This window comes from Hippoglossus hippoglossus, chromosome 11 (assembly GCF_009819705.1).
Source record: "Hippoglossus hippoglossus isolate fHipHip1 chromosome 11, fHipHip1.pri, whole genome shotgun sequence".
NCBI lineage: Eukaryota > Metazoa > Chordata > Actinopteri > Pleuronectiformes > Pleuronectidae > Hippoglossus > Hippoglossus hippoglossus.
In genome coordinates, this window is record NC_047161.1 from 19,001,661 (window position 1) to 19,018,829 (window position 17,169).

Here is a 17,169-nt window from a genome sequence, read left to right on the forward strand (position 1 = left end):
TGGGCAATTATTTATTAAAATAAAGTCAATTGATTCAACCACAGAAAAGCGATGGCAGGGTGCTGGGGTGTGCTGAGATGAAGCGCTTGTGCAGTGAGAGGTATTTCTCTGTAACCACACAAAACCTCTTCAAGCTCATCCCAGTGTCCAAGGCTTTATTTATTCTTCACATACGAACAGATTCCCCATCTGATGAGTACAATAAACTGTACTGTAAAGCACTTTCAATGGTCATCAAGACTAGAAAAGTGATATAAGCTATATAAATACACACCATTTACCATTTATTTAACATCCTGAGTAAATCCATAAAGTGGGCTGTTGTTTGATATCATATTCTATTAACAATAAGGCATGTTTTTCTAAAATAGTGTCTTTAAGGCACGTGATACATGGCTTTTGTGTTAATTGTATATGAAGATTTTACTACCTTGTCTGTGTGTGTGTGTGTGTGTGCCCTGTACAGCTATCTCTGTGAGGACCATTTTGACCCTACAACCTTCTGTAGTATAAATGAGGACATTTTGGGAAAGTGAGGACATTTTGGCCGGTCCTCACTTTCTGACCCCCCTTTAATGGACTGTTTGGGGGTTAAGACTTGGTTCTAGGGTTAGAATTAGATTTCGGTTTAGGTTAGGGATTTAGTTGTGATGATTAAGGGTTAAGGGAATGCATTATGCCAATGAGTGTCCTCACTAAGATAGAAGTACAATCATGTGTGTGTGTGTGTGAGAGAGAGAGAAAGAGAGAGAGAGAGAGAGAGAGAGAGAGAGAGAGAGAGAGAGAATCTCAATCATAGAACTGTATATATATTCTGATATTGTTTCTGCTGGCGAAGGAAAAAATTGTTGATGTGATATAATTTCTGTATGATATATCTGCATGGGTTATTGTCCTTCAGGTTGTAATCGTAGGCTGTGGCTTATCAGTGTAAATCCTATAAGCAACAGGCAGTCTGCGATTTGTTCATTCCTTTTTTTTTTCTTTTACCAGAGGGGGCCATCAATGTAAACCACACATGTAAAATAAATGGCTCTGGAAGGATTGGATTTTATGTTGTATTAAAGAAACAAGTAAAAAAAAAACTTTAAATATGTGCAGCCGATTGTGAATGTGTGTATGTGTCACACCAAGTTTTCCGAGGACGGGTTTCCACAAAACTTGGTGTGAATATTTCTTGGCTTTGAAAAGTTGATTGTTAGCTCATGCGTTGAGCACTGTAGACTCACCCATCATGGAGGAGCAGGCTTTGAACTCTGACTTTATCAGAAGATACATTTTCTGTGCAACACTTTATTGAATATTTGATCAGAGAATATTGGCGGTTTAAGCTCAACCTGTATCGGTTTTCACTTACACCTCCTGTTTCCTACTCACTGTGTTAATGCTGCTGCATGTGCAGGAGCTGTTGAGCTGCCCCAGATGTAACAGAGCCTGTTTATATCAGGAGAACAAGAACTGACGCTCCGGAGCAGTGCAACACCCAAGCAGTCATCAGTCTTTAAGGCTCACTCCTCCAAGGCAACTTTTATCTCATTTAATTATGCCGAGAGGACGACATCAGAGCAGGGCGTTTGAACATGCTGAGATATGGCTTTGTCAAGTGGGAACATCAGTGGGCCCCCATGCCTCGCCTCCCAATGCAGAACGATCTCTCCATCTTCCCCTTCTCATTCGTTGGTTAATTACATCACTCATCTCTCCCCAGGCCTCAGCAGTGTCAGTGGAACAGCTGGGGTCGTTCCTGGAGCACAGATCCTCAGGACCTTAAATCAAAGACCAAACCTTCCTCTCTCCTCTACCTTCACATAAGCAGGGAAAGAGAGACTCGCTGCTCACTGATTGGATTATCCCTGTCAAAATCTTTGCTAGAGAAAGGTCTGTGTTGGTTTCTTTCTTGGTGATGGATGTTTTTTTATCCCATTGGGACTCGCCTGTCCATGGATATCTGAGCTGGGCATACCCTGAAAAAAAGAATCCCATTATAGTCTTTACTAAATCACCAAGATGCTCACTTTCTGTACTTTTAAAATATTCCACAAGTACCGTGTGTGGCTACATTTTATCATTTGGCCTGGCGACCATCTTTGATACAGTGGCCAGCACATGATTTGAGTGTAGTGAACCACAGCTATTCTTCCAAACATCTGGATGTATAGCCTCCAATTATTGTTGTGTTTCATTTCAGCTTCAATAAATTGTGACACAAAAGTGGCAAAATCACTATTGCCTCATCATCTATGAAGTTTTCCTTGTGGTGGTGGAACTCTAATGGTAACGCCAACAATGGCTGCAGCACTGGGGGGGTTTGCGCGTGCTTGGGGAGGTCACATGATCCCAGGAATGTTAGGCTCTGTTGTGGGTGAGCACTGGGAAGCTCGTGGCCGTCAGCATGAAACAGTGGAGGAGCTCGGTTGAGCTCAGGATGGAACAGGACATGTTCTAGGATTTGTTATGTTGCTTACGGGTGCAGCTAAATTAGTTTATTCATTACATCAGAATTTCTGAAGCTCAAAGGAAAAGCAAGACTTAAAATTCGTTGTCCTCAACCATAAAAAAACATATTTCAGTCCCACCATCACAACTGAGCAAACTCCATTAGTGAAAAAAAAACAGAGTCAAGAGTATTCTGTCAGGCCAAATGGGCTGTTTGCTGTTGCCTATGTGCTGAGGTTCAAGGCTCTTTCTTTAACGTGGGTACAGAGGCAGAGAAAACAATCCCATTACAAGGTCCATTAAGTACTTGTCTGACTTTGTCCGTCTGCTATTTGGCAGGTGCAGTGGGTTTTTAAGGCATATTAACTGAAAACAAACCAAAACACCTCTTCCTTAGTGTAAGAACATGAACATAAACATGTCAGCATCCATCATGCAGAGGTGGACGACGCTAACTGGATAATAACTTCACTCCGTTCACTAAACCTGATCTTATAATCTGCAGTTTTCCTATAACTTGTAGAGCTTCATCTCACAGGGAGGGAGAAGCAGGTCCCTGTGATCTCCTTATAGAAGGAGTCGGCTATTGCCTCTGGCTTATTGAATTCCTTCTAGTCACCACAGGAAGAAAATCCTAATTGACAATTTCACACCGGCTCCTTCCTTCCCCCGTTATTCATTTCCAATCATTAGTCCATGATGCCTCTTAACAGTATTCTATCTCTTTATTAAAATTACTTACACATTTCCTCCTCTTCCCCCTTATCACCACGGCCCTGCTTACCAGTGCTTGGAGTGCCCATGTGAGGTTAGTCTTTGAGGAGTGCACTGAATTGGTTGCATAATTCTGTGTTACGTAACTGAGTGAATTAGGCAGGAGATATGTTTAAAGTGAGGGCTCGGATTGGTGGCAGGGAAGAATACTGTGTTCCGGCAAAATAAAGGGGGTGGAGAGTTTGTTGATGTGTGTGTGTGTGTGTGAGCGGTGTGTGTGTGTGGTCCAGGTATTACTCATGTTGTGGGGACCTAAATCTCTACACAGTCTCATTATTATTGGGTCTTGTCTTCCTTGACGTGGAAGGCCTGTATGAGCTTTAAGACCTTGTTTGCAGTTTCAATTTATAGAAAAGGTTAGGATGAAGGGACTAGGCACTTTGAATGGTTAAGGTTAAAGTGCACTTTGTCAATAAGTGTCTTTACAAATACAGAAAGACAAATGTTTGTGTGTGTGAGAGACAATAGCAGCGAGGGATGGAATTGGAGGCAGAAGCAGATCGAGCCGGTGCGCAGCAGAGGGATATATGCATAGACATGGTGTAACAGCATGAGTCATCTCAACTTCGCTGACTGGCATGTGGCCTGCATTCTAAGAGCCCCCTCCTGTAAACCTGCTGTAGGAAAGATTTTCCCGTTAAACTGGTTAAAGAAGCAATCCCAATAAATATTTTCATTAAGTTTACAACTTCTTGTATTGGGGCTAGCTGCAATTGATCACCTCTCAATCATTGTATAGGATATACTGTGAAACGTTTCTGTGGAATTGAAGTTTGCCTTTGTCAGTGTTGCCAGAGGTACGATAATTATCATATAATAATTGTGCCCTCTGTATGATGTACGATCAATAATCGCAACATATCCATGATGTACGATAACGTGATCATTTTGTGAGACTTAGTATCATCAGTTTTATTCTGGATAGTAAAATAAGGATCAAGTCTGTGTTTACGCATCTCTTCTCACGTGACGTACTTCGACATTTCCCATCAGGTAACGCTGGCCTGTAAATTTCTGCATCTACCTGTATCTATGAGCCATGTTTGCTATCAACAAACTTTTCTCCATATGGAAATGTAAAGTTAATCATTTCCTGTATGCGACAGGGGTTTTCTAGAAAAGACCAACCAGATAGTGTTACAAATAATGGATCAACATTTTAAAATATATGCTTTCCTTTCCTGAGAGCTATGCAGGAAGTTTGATACCACTCTCAAATCTGAATAGTAAATGTAAATATTATGCAATTAGACAGTTCGCTTAGCGTAAAGACTGGAAATGTGGAAACAGCTAGCTTGGCTTTGACCGAGTGTAATGGTATTGGTGATGACCAAGACGATGATTTACTCCTCCTGGGGTTTCTTGAGGCAGATAAGATATACTGCCTCTCCAGCGTGTTCTGTGTTTACCCTCCAACTAGTTGGATGTGCCCAGAATGGAAAGAGGCATCAGATGCTCAAGCCATTTTAAATGGCTCCTTTTGATGCAAAGGAGCCGTGTGGGTTCCCAACCTGGTCAGGCTATGGTTTTTGAAACAGACTCTGATACGGACTTTAATGTAGACTTAATACAGACACAGGAATTGTTAACCTATACTCTATCAGAGTGGTATTTACTGAACTAATTGTTCGGTCAATACAAGGAAACGTAGGGGACATAAAGATGTTATATAACATTATATAACAGTGATTGGATTATTGAATCAGTGCACTAATGAAATACAGTTGGTACTAAACATTAAGGCCATAAAAAGCTTTGGATGATAGTTGGTGGGTTGAGCTTCTAAATGGCTTACACAATGCTCAGCAGAGCAGCTCAGGGGGATGTGTCTGTCTCAAGGAGCTGCTGGAGATGGGTTGGCTGATTGGTAAGTGATTTGTAATTACTTGTGCTCAAGCTGCAGTGTGACCTGTGACGATGTCATCAGTGGAATTACAGGTTGTTGTTTTTTAAATGGAGGCATCTCTGTCCATCTTTTTTCAGTGGTCAACACTACACCTCCTTGGGTCACTCACCAAGACATACTTTGTTAGGAGTTAAGATAGATAGATAGATAGATAGATAGATAGATAGATAGATAGATAGATAGATACTGGTGTGCAAAGAATGGTGGTGATGACATACTGATGATAATGTTAATAACAATGTTAATAATAACAATAGTGTACATGCTACATACTAATAATAATCTACAGCAATAGCATAGCAATAACAATGATAATAATGGCTCAGCATAAAATTACAATGATAGTAATAACACATAATGTTTGGTAGCGAAGGCAAATATTATAGATACTCGCATGTACCAGGTATATATACATATATACATACATACACACAAACATAATGTATAGATATGATATATAATATCAATATAGTGAATACTATCAGCAGTGTCCTTACACAAGATACTAAACACCAAATTGCCAATTAAATGGATGGATAAATAGAAAACTTGGCTGTAAAGTATGTACTTAGAGCAGAAGATGAGAGGTAGAAAGAGCAGACGAGCAGAAAGTCTACTGCACGTTGGAAGTGGTACAACGATTTAGTTTGGTCCCGTTCAGTGACCACAGATCTGGACCACAGATGAGTTTTAAATCCTGATGGATCCAGGCAGGAACCATTTCCTGTATCGTTCCTTTGAAGAGCGGGGTTGAATGAGTCTGTTGCTGAAGTTGCTCTAAAATTCGTCCGCTGTTTTATGAAGGGAGTGAGCAGCATTCTCCATGATTGCCAGCAGTTTTGTCAGGATTCTGTCCTCCACCACCTCTTTCAGGGTGACGAGCTTAGAGCAGGCAACAGACTCTGCCTTTCTGATGAGTTCATTTAGTCTGTTAGCGTCCTTTGCTTTGATGCCTGCACCCCAGCACACCACAGCAAAGAAGATGGTGCTCGCAACAACAGACTCGTAGAACATCTGGATTATCTAGTTGCAGGCTTCAAAGGACCTGGACCTCCGTAAGAAGTAGAGCTGGCTCATGCCCTTCTTGTAGACAGCCTCAGTGTCTGTGGACCGCCTCAGCTTATTATCCAGTTGCACGCCCAGGTACTTGTACGAGAGCACAACCTCCACATCAGTCACTGATGCAGACTGGAGCAGGTGGGGGGGCTTATTCCTCATGAAAGGCACCACAATCTCTTTTCTCTTCACCCCGTTGAACTGCAGATGATTCTCCCCACACCATCCTGCAAAGCACCATGGAGACCACTATTCAGTTTAGACCTTATAACATCTCATATTTAAAAAAAGGAGTACATGGGTGATCAGGTTTATGCCCTCACTCCAAGCCTCATTAACCTGCTTGCAAACCCCTAATCCAGAGCGCTCTTACAACCAAAACCCACTCCATGCTGGAACGCTCAATTGGAATGCTGAAGGCCACTGGTGTGCCATTTCCAGATTATATACCCCCTCTGGAGGAAATGCCAGATGACCCACTGGATGCACCTTATGGAGATAGCATCATGGTTTGGCAGCAGTTAGCTTACTGCTTATGAGGTATGGAACATATGGTGCTGTATACCTGTGGGTCTGTAAAGCCTTTTGAGACTGTAAACAGTGGAATTGGGCTTTAAATAAACTTGACCTTTAAATGGTGGTGAATAACGAGTAATGTATTCCACACCAGCTATTTGCCTTGTCACATTTTATTGAGACATCCTATTGAGCATTTCATTAATCCTTTCAAGGTTTTTTGGTCAAATTTTTTAACACAGAAATCAATGAGATCAAAGCTGCTGAAATATTACCTAAAGATTAAATAATCATTTCCTGATTTTTGAGGACCTCATTGGACACAGGGCTGTGATCTGAAAAGAAAATATTTGAATGCAGACATTTGAGTAGCTCATGTATGAACATGCAAAATGTACCTTCAGCAACCAGTGTGTCTATAAATGCATTGCTCACCGGGGGGGTCTGAGTCCCTGATGTGCCAGCAAGTAGATCAGCGTGGAGAGGCAGTCAAGTAAAACCTGTCAGTGCCGCCTTTTCAATTATTTCTTAAATTCTTCATCTTTTTGGTGTTTTGGTTTTACCTTTCTCCACCAGTTTTTGAGAGAGTTCATAAGTTCTGGGACCAGTTCACCTGCTGCAGAAATTACTAACACTGGTTGAGCTGAGCTGAAATCAAATCTATTAGAAATATGGTGAAAGGCACTGAATGAAATTGGTTGGTGAGTGACCTTTAAATAGTTTTCTCCTGGACCTGTACAGCTTCTATATACAATCTAAATCTGGTGGTCTAAATGGCAAGTAATTAACCATTGACCCTTTTCTATTATGGCTACCAACTGTGTATACTCTTACAATTATAGCATATTTTTTCCCAAGTCAAGCAGAATCTCTAGTGTGTATAAAACATGACAAAAACATATCCTGTCATTATTAATTCACTGCACGGATTTGGCATGTTTTTGAGTTCACTCTCCCTTGACCTCTTCTTCCCAGTAGTAGCCTATTATGATTATGAATGATCTATGTTCTATGAAACGTAGTCAACACAAGCTCAGTCAAAAAAATCCTTCTTGGAATGTATTTTTTATGTTCCCCTTCTTTTCACATATTCCTCTGATCCACAGTCAACACACTTGTGTACAGGGTCCACACATTTATCCACAGTGCTTCACACTGTGTTCTTTGTTTGCCCCTTCGGTACCTGGGTCCTCGGAACCCGAGGTGCTTGGTGTGGTTTTTTTCTCCAGTAATGAGGAAACAAGTGATGCTGAGGCTTGAGACTGCTGCTGCTGTTGTTATACTGTATTTTATACTGTTCTGTATTTGTCATTGCACCGATGAGAGCAAAGCTCAGATACAATTCCAGATCTCCAGATAAGATCTGGATAAGTGAACCTAATAATCAGTTTTTGTATGTTCATTTTGAATATGGTTAGCATAAAAAAACATGTTTACCCTCATGTCCTCCATTATTCACATACCGGCTATTCCATTTCTATCCGACAGAAGCTGCATCACAACATTGGGCATTTCCCTTTGCCCTCCACGCATCTCTCCCCCTGACTAATTAGCCCATTAGCAATTACACATTGAATCAGGCTTCTATGGCAACACAGCATGAGCATTTGGGATGGAGAAATTTACACTGCATCCACTCTCGATACTGTTTTTCTTGAACATTTAGAAAAAAGATATGTTACAGTTTCATGTCAAATATCAGAATTTATAATTCTAAACCCATGAAATTAACCTTGAGCAAATGTTGAAAATACTGAATAATGGTTATGTTGTTATGCTATGATGTGAAAATAAATATATACATATATATATTGTAAATTCTCAATTCTTTGTTTGCCTCAGCTACAGTGATACCTTTATTTGGAGCAGGCTTATAATAATAGCCCACTAAGACATATTTATCTTTTGCTTGTCCGAGCAATGAGCCACAGTGGAAGCCTGCTGTCCTAGTGAGGGGCGGGACAAGATGAATCATAACTCTGCACACTCTCCTAGTCACTCCTTGAATGTTGTGCCTGGGTGCACACACTAAAAAGCAATGAAGAATGGTTGTGGAGTGAGAAAGAGATAGTTGTAGAGATTGGCCAACATTCTTACTTTTTCACCTCTGCACACTTCCGGGAGGGATTTTCCGAGGCTAGTAGATGATTTCATAAGCACACTCTAATCACAGTCTACATTAATGTGGGCAGAGGCCGAGGTGGAGAGGAAGTTGTAGGGATAAAAATTAAGCTCTCGATTTACTGGTCATGAACTTTGGGACGTGACAGAGGGAGTTGCAGATGCAATCAACCAAAATTAATTTCTCTTACATAATACTCCGAGCTCACTCTTAGGGACATCCAGACGGAACTTAATATTTAAAAATGCCTCTACTTTGCACTGAAAGAAGCTGGTTGAAGTTGTTCAAGCATCGGATTAGAATTGAACACCTCCTGGAGGCCTGGGAGACACTAGGGGTGCAGACCTGTTTTTAATCATATGAAGATGATAACACTGAGACGTATTGACACATTGTACAGTGGAAGGCTATATGTTCTTATCTTAACATCTCTGGGTGAACAGAGGGTCTGCTCAGTGCTCAGATAGGAGCGATCCACTCCGTAGACCCAGAAAATACAGGTAAAAGGAGTCATGTTACAATGGCTTCAACACCATGTGGCTAATGGACATCATGGACTACAAAGGAGATGGCTGTAGTGTGGGGGAAGTGCCTGCTTCTCCTCCAGAGGAGCTGAATTCCTATGCTCACTCTCAGAACAACACCAAGCCAGAGTTTCTACTAGAGCAGAAATATGTACAGTATCTTGGAAAGCCTTTAAAAATGTTACCACTCACAAAGCTTGTGAAATTATTCTATGTTGTGCTCTCAAAATATGTGACTAATATAAATTGTCACTGACGACATCAGCCTCTTTGGCGGCATCACAGACGATAGAGAACCTGCCTCCGGAGCCATATTAAGAGCAACTTCCCGCTCAGCGTCAGCAGGACCAAAGAGCTGATTCACGAGGCAACAGGAAGGGGCACAGCCCATCCACACTGAGGGAACAGAAGTGGAGAGAGCGAGCTGCTTCAGATTCCTGGGGATTAACATCAAGCCACACAGGTGTGGTTTTGAAAACAGTGAGACAATGGCTCTTATCTGGCGGCTGAAGAGGCTCAGCATGGACTTGAGCGTATTTGACCACAAAGCTCTGTGGAGAGTGGTCAGATCAGTATAACACCAAGACTTAGCTGCCAGCCATCCAGGACGGCTACAGTCTGCCACTATCTGGCAGGTGGTACAGGCACAGCTTTAACCAGCAAGCCATCAGGCTACCGAACTGCTTTCATTTACATGTACACAAACAACTCACATAGAACAGTAACAATGGCATGCATATACCACGATGATTGGACCCTTGCTGCTGCTTACATGGTTTGTAAGAGTCACTTCATTTGTTGCTATTATTATAATTTTTCTTTGGGTAGATATTTTTGATATTATTTATACTACATGTTTAAAATGGTATTACGCACATGATAACAAGCTTGAATCAAAAGGCGTCTTCAGACGTGACCTCCGGAGGATGTGGGGAGAATTGGGTCCAGACTTTCTCCGCAGTTTTCCTTTCACACATGAACAATGCAGCGGGAGATTCCCCCGCTCAGACGCGTTCAGAGCAACACAGAAATCTCCGACATGTTCAGGTGAGGGGGGGTGCAGCATCCTGAGGCAGGATGAGACAAATTAATTCTGCTGCGGAGATCCCATGCTTTTGTTAACAGCATCTTCTATTTACATCTTCGTCTGTGTCTTCTACCTGCTTCTACATTAGGAGATATTTGTTTTCCTTTTGCGTCTGTCGGGTGTTAGAAACGTCACCCACTCGCTGGGGGTGAATCCAGCAGAAGATCTCCTGCTGTGTTCTCACATTGGTGCCTTAAGACTTTGCGCAGACCCTTTTACTTGGGGGCCAGATGGAGAAAGTCCAGAGGATCTCCAGAGTTTAGCTCAAGTGTGAATAGAGCTATAGCAACTTGAAGCTTTATTTAAGATTTGGTCATTATTTAAGTTCTGAAAAGGTTGCAGGGATTACTTATGTGTTTAAGAGACAAAACCTTCTATACTGTAGAAATGACATGAGCATTAGTCATTAACACAGGAGACCATTGTTCATTTCCTGTTTGCTATGGAAAATAAACACTGGTTTGTTTTAACCAAAGCCTCAGTTTTTCCATGACCATAACTAAATGCTTCCTGTAACCATGACGTCAAAGGTCCCTTAACCTTAATCAAGTAAACCAAACCAGGATCTTTTCCGAATCCCAACCAACTACTTCCTGGGCCTAAATCTAACCACATCTTGACCATAGTGCTGCCAAATAAAAGGTTTAATCTAAGAAGGAGTGATATTGTCTTGTCAGTGGCTTCAGTTCAAAAAATGGCTGTATGTGTTGTTTTGGACGACACTGACAACCACAACAACAACAACAATATTTATTTGTTAAATTTGAGGGGATTTGTTGGTATTTTGTAGTTTTGAATACTGAATATGTAATCTTGGACACAGTGCTGTACTGTTGTGAGAGAAGATAAAAAATAAAAAAAAATTCTATGAAATGTGAACCCAATCCCACTAGCATCTGATATTTTCCCTCTTAATTAGAACTTTTCAGGAGACACAAAGTGGTGAGAGGATTTTAGCTGCAACTTACTGATGTGGGAGTTGTCAGGGGAGAGTTGGCCTGTTTCATCCTGATCCTACACTGATTGCAAGGCCATAGTGGAAAATCAGTTAAGTGCTCTCCACAGTCTAATCAGGACCACGCATGGGTTTTTGTCATATAACTCAGCTCAGTAGAGAGGTACAGCCTAATGAATAAAGAGATTGTTTCAGCCTACTAAAATGTGTTGATTGCTCCAAAAACATGCCACAGCACAATTAAGGCCTGTGTGAATGGGTTACGCAGCTCAGATATATTAGATATGTTGACTCATCTGTCCTATTTCCTGCTGCCTGGTTGGGGAAGTAATGATGATTGTGATGCTGTTGCTGGGAGTTGAATGAGCCCAGGGGCCTATGCAGTGACCTCGATGGAGCTGAGAGTCACAAATGCAGAGAGTTTCATTTCCACAGCTGCACGGGAGACAAATGGCTGCTTGACGTAGAGAAGGTGTGAAGGAGAGATTAAGATAAAGATTACCCTCTTAAGTGATTAAAGCCGACACTGATTTAGCCGTTTCTGAGCTGCTGGTATAAATTATGCTTGTATTGAAACATTCAGACAGAAATTTCTGCATGCAAGATTTGGTACACCACTCCAACACTAATGCAGACTTATACAACTGTGCAATAAATTCTCCCTCAATGAAGGTCATAATGTTCAGTTTTTTGTTGTAGAGAGATGTTGATCATTTTAGAGGCTGTCACCAACATACTGACAAATGTTTCTTTTCTTTTGTTGAGCCCATTTATATAAATGAGACTCAGATAAATAAACAGGAAACAGTATGTGTATACAACAAAATCCCCTTTTTAAAATTACATCTCTGCTGTGGACAACAACCTCAACAACCAGTGATGGATGTAACCTCGTGGAAACAAAGACAAGTGGAGCCTTTTGAAATAATTTAGTTGTTTAATCATTCACAGACCACAAGATAATAAAATAATCACTGTCAACAAAGGCACACGAAGCAGGGAGGGAGATCCCAATCAGCTTCAATAGGTGTAGGTTCCGTCAAAAAAGGCATATTTAATTTAAGTAAAATGTTTGTGTGTCAAATCCTCATACTGTTCGTGTTTTCTTGAAGATTACAGAGGCAAGGACCACAGTGGTGTCATCTTGAGTGGTAGAAGACAAGCGTTTATTTAGTTTCATAAATTTTGCATGTACAGACCTGTGAAATGAGCACACAGCGCTCACAAGCAAGAGAGCAGAAAGACATCTGAGTGAGGGAGTGTTTCTGTTTTACATAAAATATATATAGTCCAACAAGCACAGAGCTGGGACGTGCCTGAACAAGAACTACTCTCATTCTCAAATCTCTCTCTTTTTTTGGCAAGCTGTCGGAGTCACTTGTTAAGGAGCCAGTACATTGCACCAGAACTGCTTGTTGGATGGTCAAAGCTTTAGAGCTTCAGGGAATTGGCCTGGTGGCTGGAGAGCTACGGACCTCAGAACGTTGGCCGAGAAGCAGGACAGACAGATGGGTGCCAGCGGGCGTCGGTGAAGGCCGGGACAAATTTAGTCCCCTCAGGATTGGGTAGGAGGCTGTTGGCAAAGATGGATCCTCTCAGGAGGGAAGGTAGGGCTCTGGGGTCCAGATCGGCAGTTTGGACAGTTTAACAGGTACAGTTGAGAATTAGGTGCTGCAGCAATGAAGGATAACAGCCTGACATTATGGTGGGATGTCCTGGGAATACATCCTCAGGAGCTGGCAATGTTTAAGGAATAGGCTGTATGTCAATAGGGACGAGGACCTTGGGAGAATGCTGCTCATCGTCGGCAGGGAGCAGGCAAGACATTGGATGGGAGTCCCCAACTCCGACTGGACGTTGATCATTGGGCAGTGGGAACTCCCTGGCGCTTCACAACAGAGAAGACCAATGTCATTCAAAGCCATGTTTTCTTGTGGGGTTTTTCCTGAAAGGAGGTCCATGGAATTTTCCAAGACAGGGTGAGACAATGGCCTAGCTTACTGAGAAACAGGCTGGTATCTATCTGATTGAAAGCATGCGGGTCCTATGCCAGGTTTTAGCTTGGGGGCTTCTGGAAGAAAACGGCGTGCAAGATCACCTTACAACCAGCAAACTAAAGCTGCTTTCAGACATGCATTGAACTCAGACTACACAGAATCCGATGTGAGAACACAGCGGGAGATCCCCCACTTGATATATCCAGGCGGGTGGGGGGGTTGATTAAGCTTCTAACACGCGATAGACGCAAAAATGAGAAAAACAAAGCTAAATATATATATATATATATATATATGTCCTGGTAAAAACAGGTGTCATACACGTAGAAGACACAAACAAAGATGTTTTGAGAGTTTGTGGCAATGCGAGCCGACACCGGTGTCTGTGTGTTGTCAAGGAAATCACGTGATCTCTGCAGCTGAATAAATACATTACTTCCTGCCTCTGCCTGCTGCACCTGGCTGCACCACCCCTCGCCTGAATCTGTGCAGAGAACCTCCTGCTGCGCTTTACATGTGTGAAAGGCGAACTCCGGGTATGGTCCGGACCCAATTCTCCGGACTTTATCCCCAGGTCATGTCTGAAAACGGGTTAAGTCATCACAGCATAATAATTAGCCATGAGGTTGAAGACTTTTTAATTAAAGAATGAGGGACCTGATCTGTTGAGTTCAGAGCTATGACAGTTCTTCCAAAGCAAGTCACCATGATACAAACATACTCCTTCAAAGAAACTGGTTCCACTGGGACCACAATGATCAGTTGGTACTGTGATGCCTGTGACCCAAATGCAGGTACTGAGGAGCCAGGCAGGAACAGTTAAGTGATTTAGTTGAGAAATCCTAAGCTTACAGGCAGGCAGGCAAACAGGAAAGCAGTGAGTACTTGAACTGAAGTGAAACAGGCAGGAATAGATAATGCCAAGGTCAGGAAAAATCGCAGAGACATATGAGTCAGGACTGACATTGAGATGAGCAAATGGCCGAGCAGAGAGCAGGTACAAAACGTAGATATACAGTTGACTGCAGATGACAAGCAGGTGAGGTGGGTGTGGCAGTCAGGGCTGGGTGATCCGCAGAGAACAGGTGTGCACACGGCCAGGGAAAGTCAGGTGACTCCACTGAAGGGAAACAAAGCAGGAGCCGTAACTATAAACACCGCTGATTTATGGCACGGTGAGACAACACACCATGTTGACCAGTTATTTTCAAGCATTGTAACATAAAGGACCTACTCTTTCCTACTTTGGCAGCAAATGTCGGCATTGGTTTTAAATGACAGAATTATAAAATGTAATTCCTAAGAATACTGTGCTGAATGAAGAGCCAGTATTCTCCTCAGTAGATTTAGCCACTGATTGGCCAGTGGTGATAAATTAGAGTCCCACAACGATGTAATTTGTGGTAAGCCACTGGATGAGGGGCTGATTCAACTCATCACTGGCTGGTTTCTGACTCTGCTTGTGTAGCAAATCACAGTCATATGTAGTTTCAAGCTCTATAGTGAGGGTCAGACCTGGTATCTGTTTGCTACACGGATTGTATATACCACCCACAGATTGCAGATGTGAAGTAATGGTTCTAGCTTTCATGCAATTGCTGAAACTGCAGAACTGAAAACATGCTAAAGTCAAATCCAGGCCCGTCTAAAAAAGTCTTTAGTCTGCTCCCTAAATGACGGTGTGAAACCAAAACTAACTGGATCAAATGTAAACACTGTAACACAGGAATAAACCTTGGTTCTAACCATGGTCTGGACTTTCAGGTGTAAAAACACCATATGATACTGTTATTATCAGAGCCTTTTTATGAGGCTGTTTTTGTTGGAAAATGGCTAAACAGAGATGCAAAAATAACTACAAACATACATAAAATGACAACAATGAAAGACTAAATTACTAGAAATGATGTGACCACACACTTTGGAGTCATTTTGCCTCTTGGGAGATTTTGTCTTTGAATTTGTCCCAAGCTCTAGGCTATTTGAAATTAGAAATAATAGCTAATTATTGATTTTTTAAATATTTAAATGTTTGAAGTAGCTCATATGGGACCCATTTATTACCCAGATCTGGGTAAAATCTGGAACAATTAACAATGTACGTTTGTAACTATTTGTTATAGCTTACGTCACAGGCTTTAATTGTGAGACTCGGCACATTTTAAACTCACTGTACAGAGGTGCCCTCTTTAAAACTGTGCAAAAGCTCTCCCTCCCTCCTTCTCTCCCAAAAATGTGTAAACCTGTCCCTGCAACTCAGCAATATAGCATAAAAATCCCTTTGCTCTGTGGTAAATTATCTGAATGTTTTATTAAAAACCGATACCAATCTGCTGTATTGGCAGTATATCAGTTGAACCCATTTGGGCTCTGACTCCACCTTGTTTGTGCACCAAAAGTGTGAGAAGTTGTTTCTCCCAGCAGGACACTGGAGAACAGAATGTCTCGCACATGCAGCCTGCTGCTAAGTCTTTGGGTCTGTGTGTAAAAACACTCATTACTCTGGTCTATTACTCCTCTAACTCCAACACACATTACTGCAAATTGTGTATCATCACAGCAGAACAAATGGAAAGTAAACTGCAGCATGAACTCAGCAGAGCGGAAACACTCTCACGTGGCGCTGCCTGAGGAAACCCTTTAGCCTTGTATTATATTTTTGTAAAATATTTGTATATATCTTATGGTTTTTTTAAAAAATAGGAAAATTGTCTTAAACCAATTGATGTCTTTGTGTGGTGTTAAAGTTGCATCGATGGATTGTTTTGGTGAATTGGGGGCAGAACACTGACATGCAGTTTTATCATTTTATAAAGTTGCCATGCAAACAATAACCTACAGTTACACATGAGACAGCAGGTGATGTAAAGTGGGTTTATCTGCCCGTGACTGGGAACAACAGTCATGACACTGGTGTCATCAAGAAGCTAATGTTGGCTAAAAAAAGATTATGTCAAAAATAACAACAACATTTACTCCTACAGAAAACTACTGCTACATAAAGTCTATGGACACTGGCTGTGGTGTTCAGGTAGTTTCTATTCTTTCATCATCCCCTTTTATATCAATGAAGGTAAGATACAGAACAGCTATCTCTCTGTGTAATACAATACAGCTCTACAGCACCACACACTACATCCTTTAAAATGTTCACACAGTTAATCTAACAACTCTCCACCTGTTTTGATAAAACCTGAATTTACAATCGTGCCTAATTGTTAAGTTTTCTGTTAATATGTGCCCTTATACTGAAGTCTATGCTTTATTATAATATAACTGGAGAGTGCGCAATAAAGTGAATCACTTCCGGTTCAAGTAAAACACCGATGACGGCTGTGTGTGTTATTCCTCCGAGAATCAAGGATATCGGTGCCCGGTTATTCAACCCTTAACGATGGCAACCCTAACACTAATAAATGGATTGTAGTTTAATTACAATATTACTTGAAGTGCCTGGCCTAAATACAGTAACATATACTACATAATCTACTTGGACTGACTTACTTTGTACTTTTATCCGAACACACTTACACGACAAATTTTAATTGAGTAAAAATCCTTTTATGTAACATTAAGTCGTTATTTACGTGCTGAGGTACTGTGTTGCTGTTTGTGTGTTTTGTTACTCTTATCTCAACCATGTTCATTTTACTATTAGAACTAATATAATAGCTGTTTTCTTCTTTGATCAAATTTCTTACTATTCCTACATGTTTTTTTTACAAGCTATTCAGACGTGCTACTTTATCTTAGCAGTTTGCGATGGCTTCTCACTTTCCCTCTCACCCCACTGTCC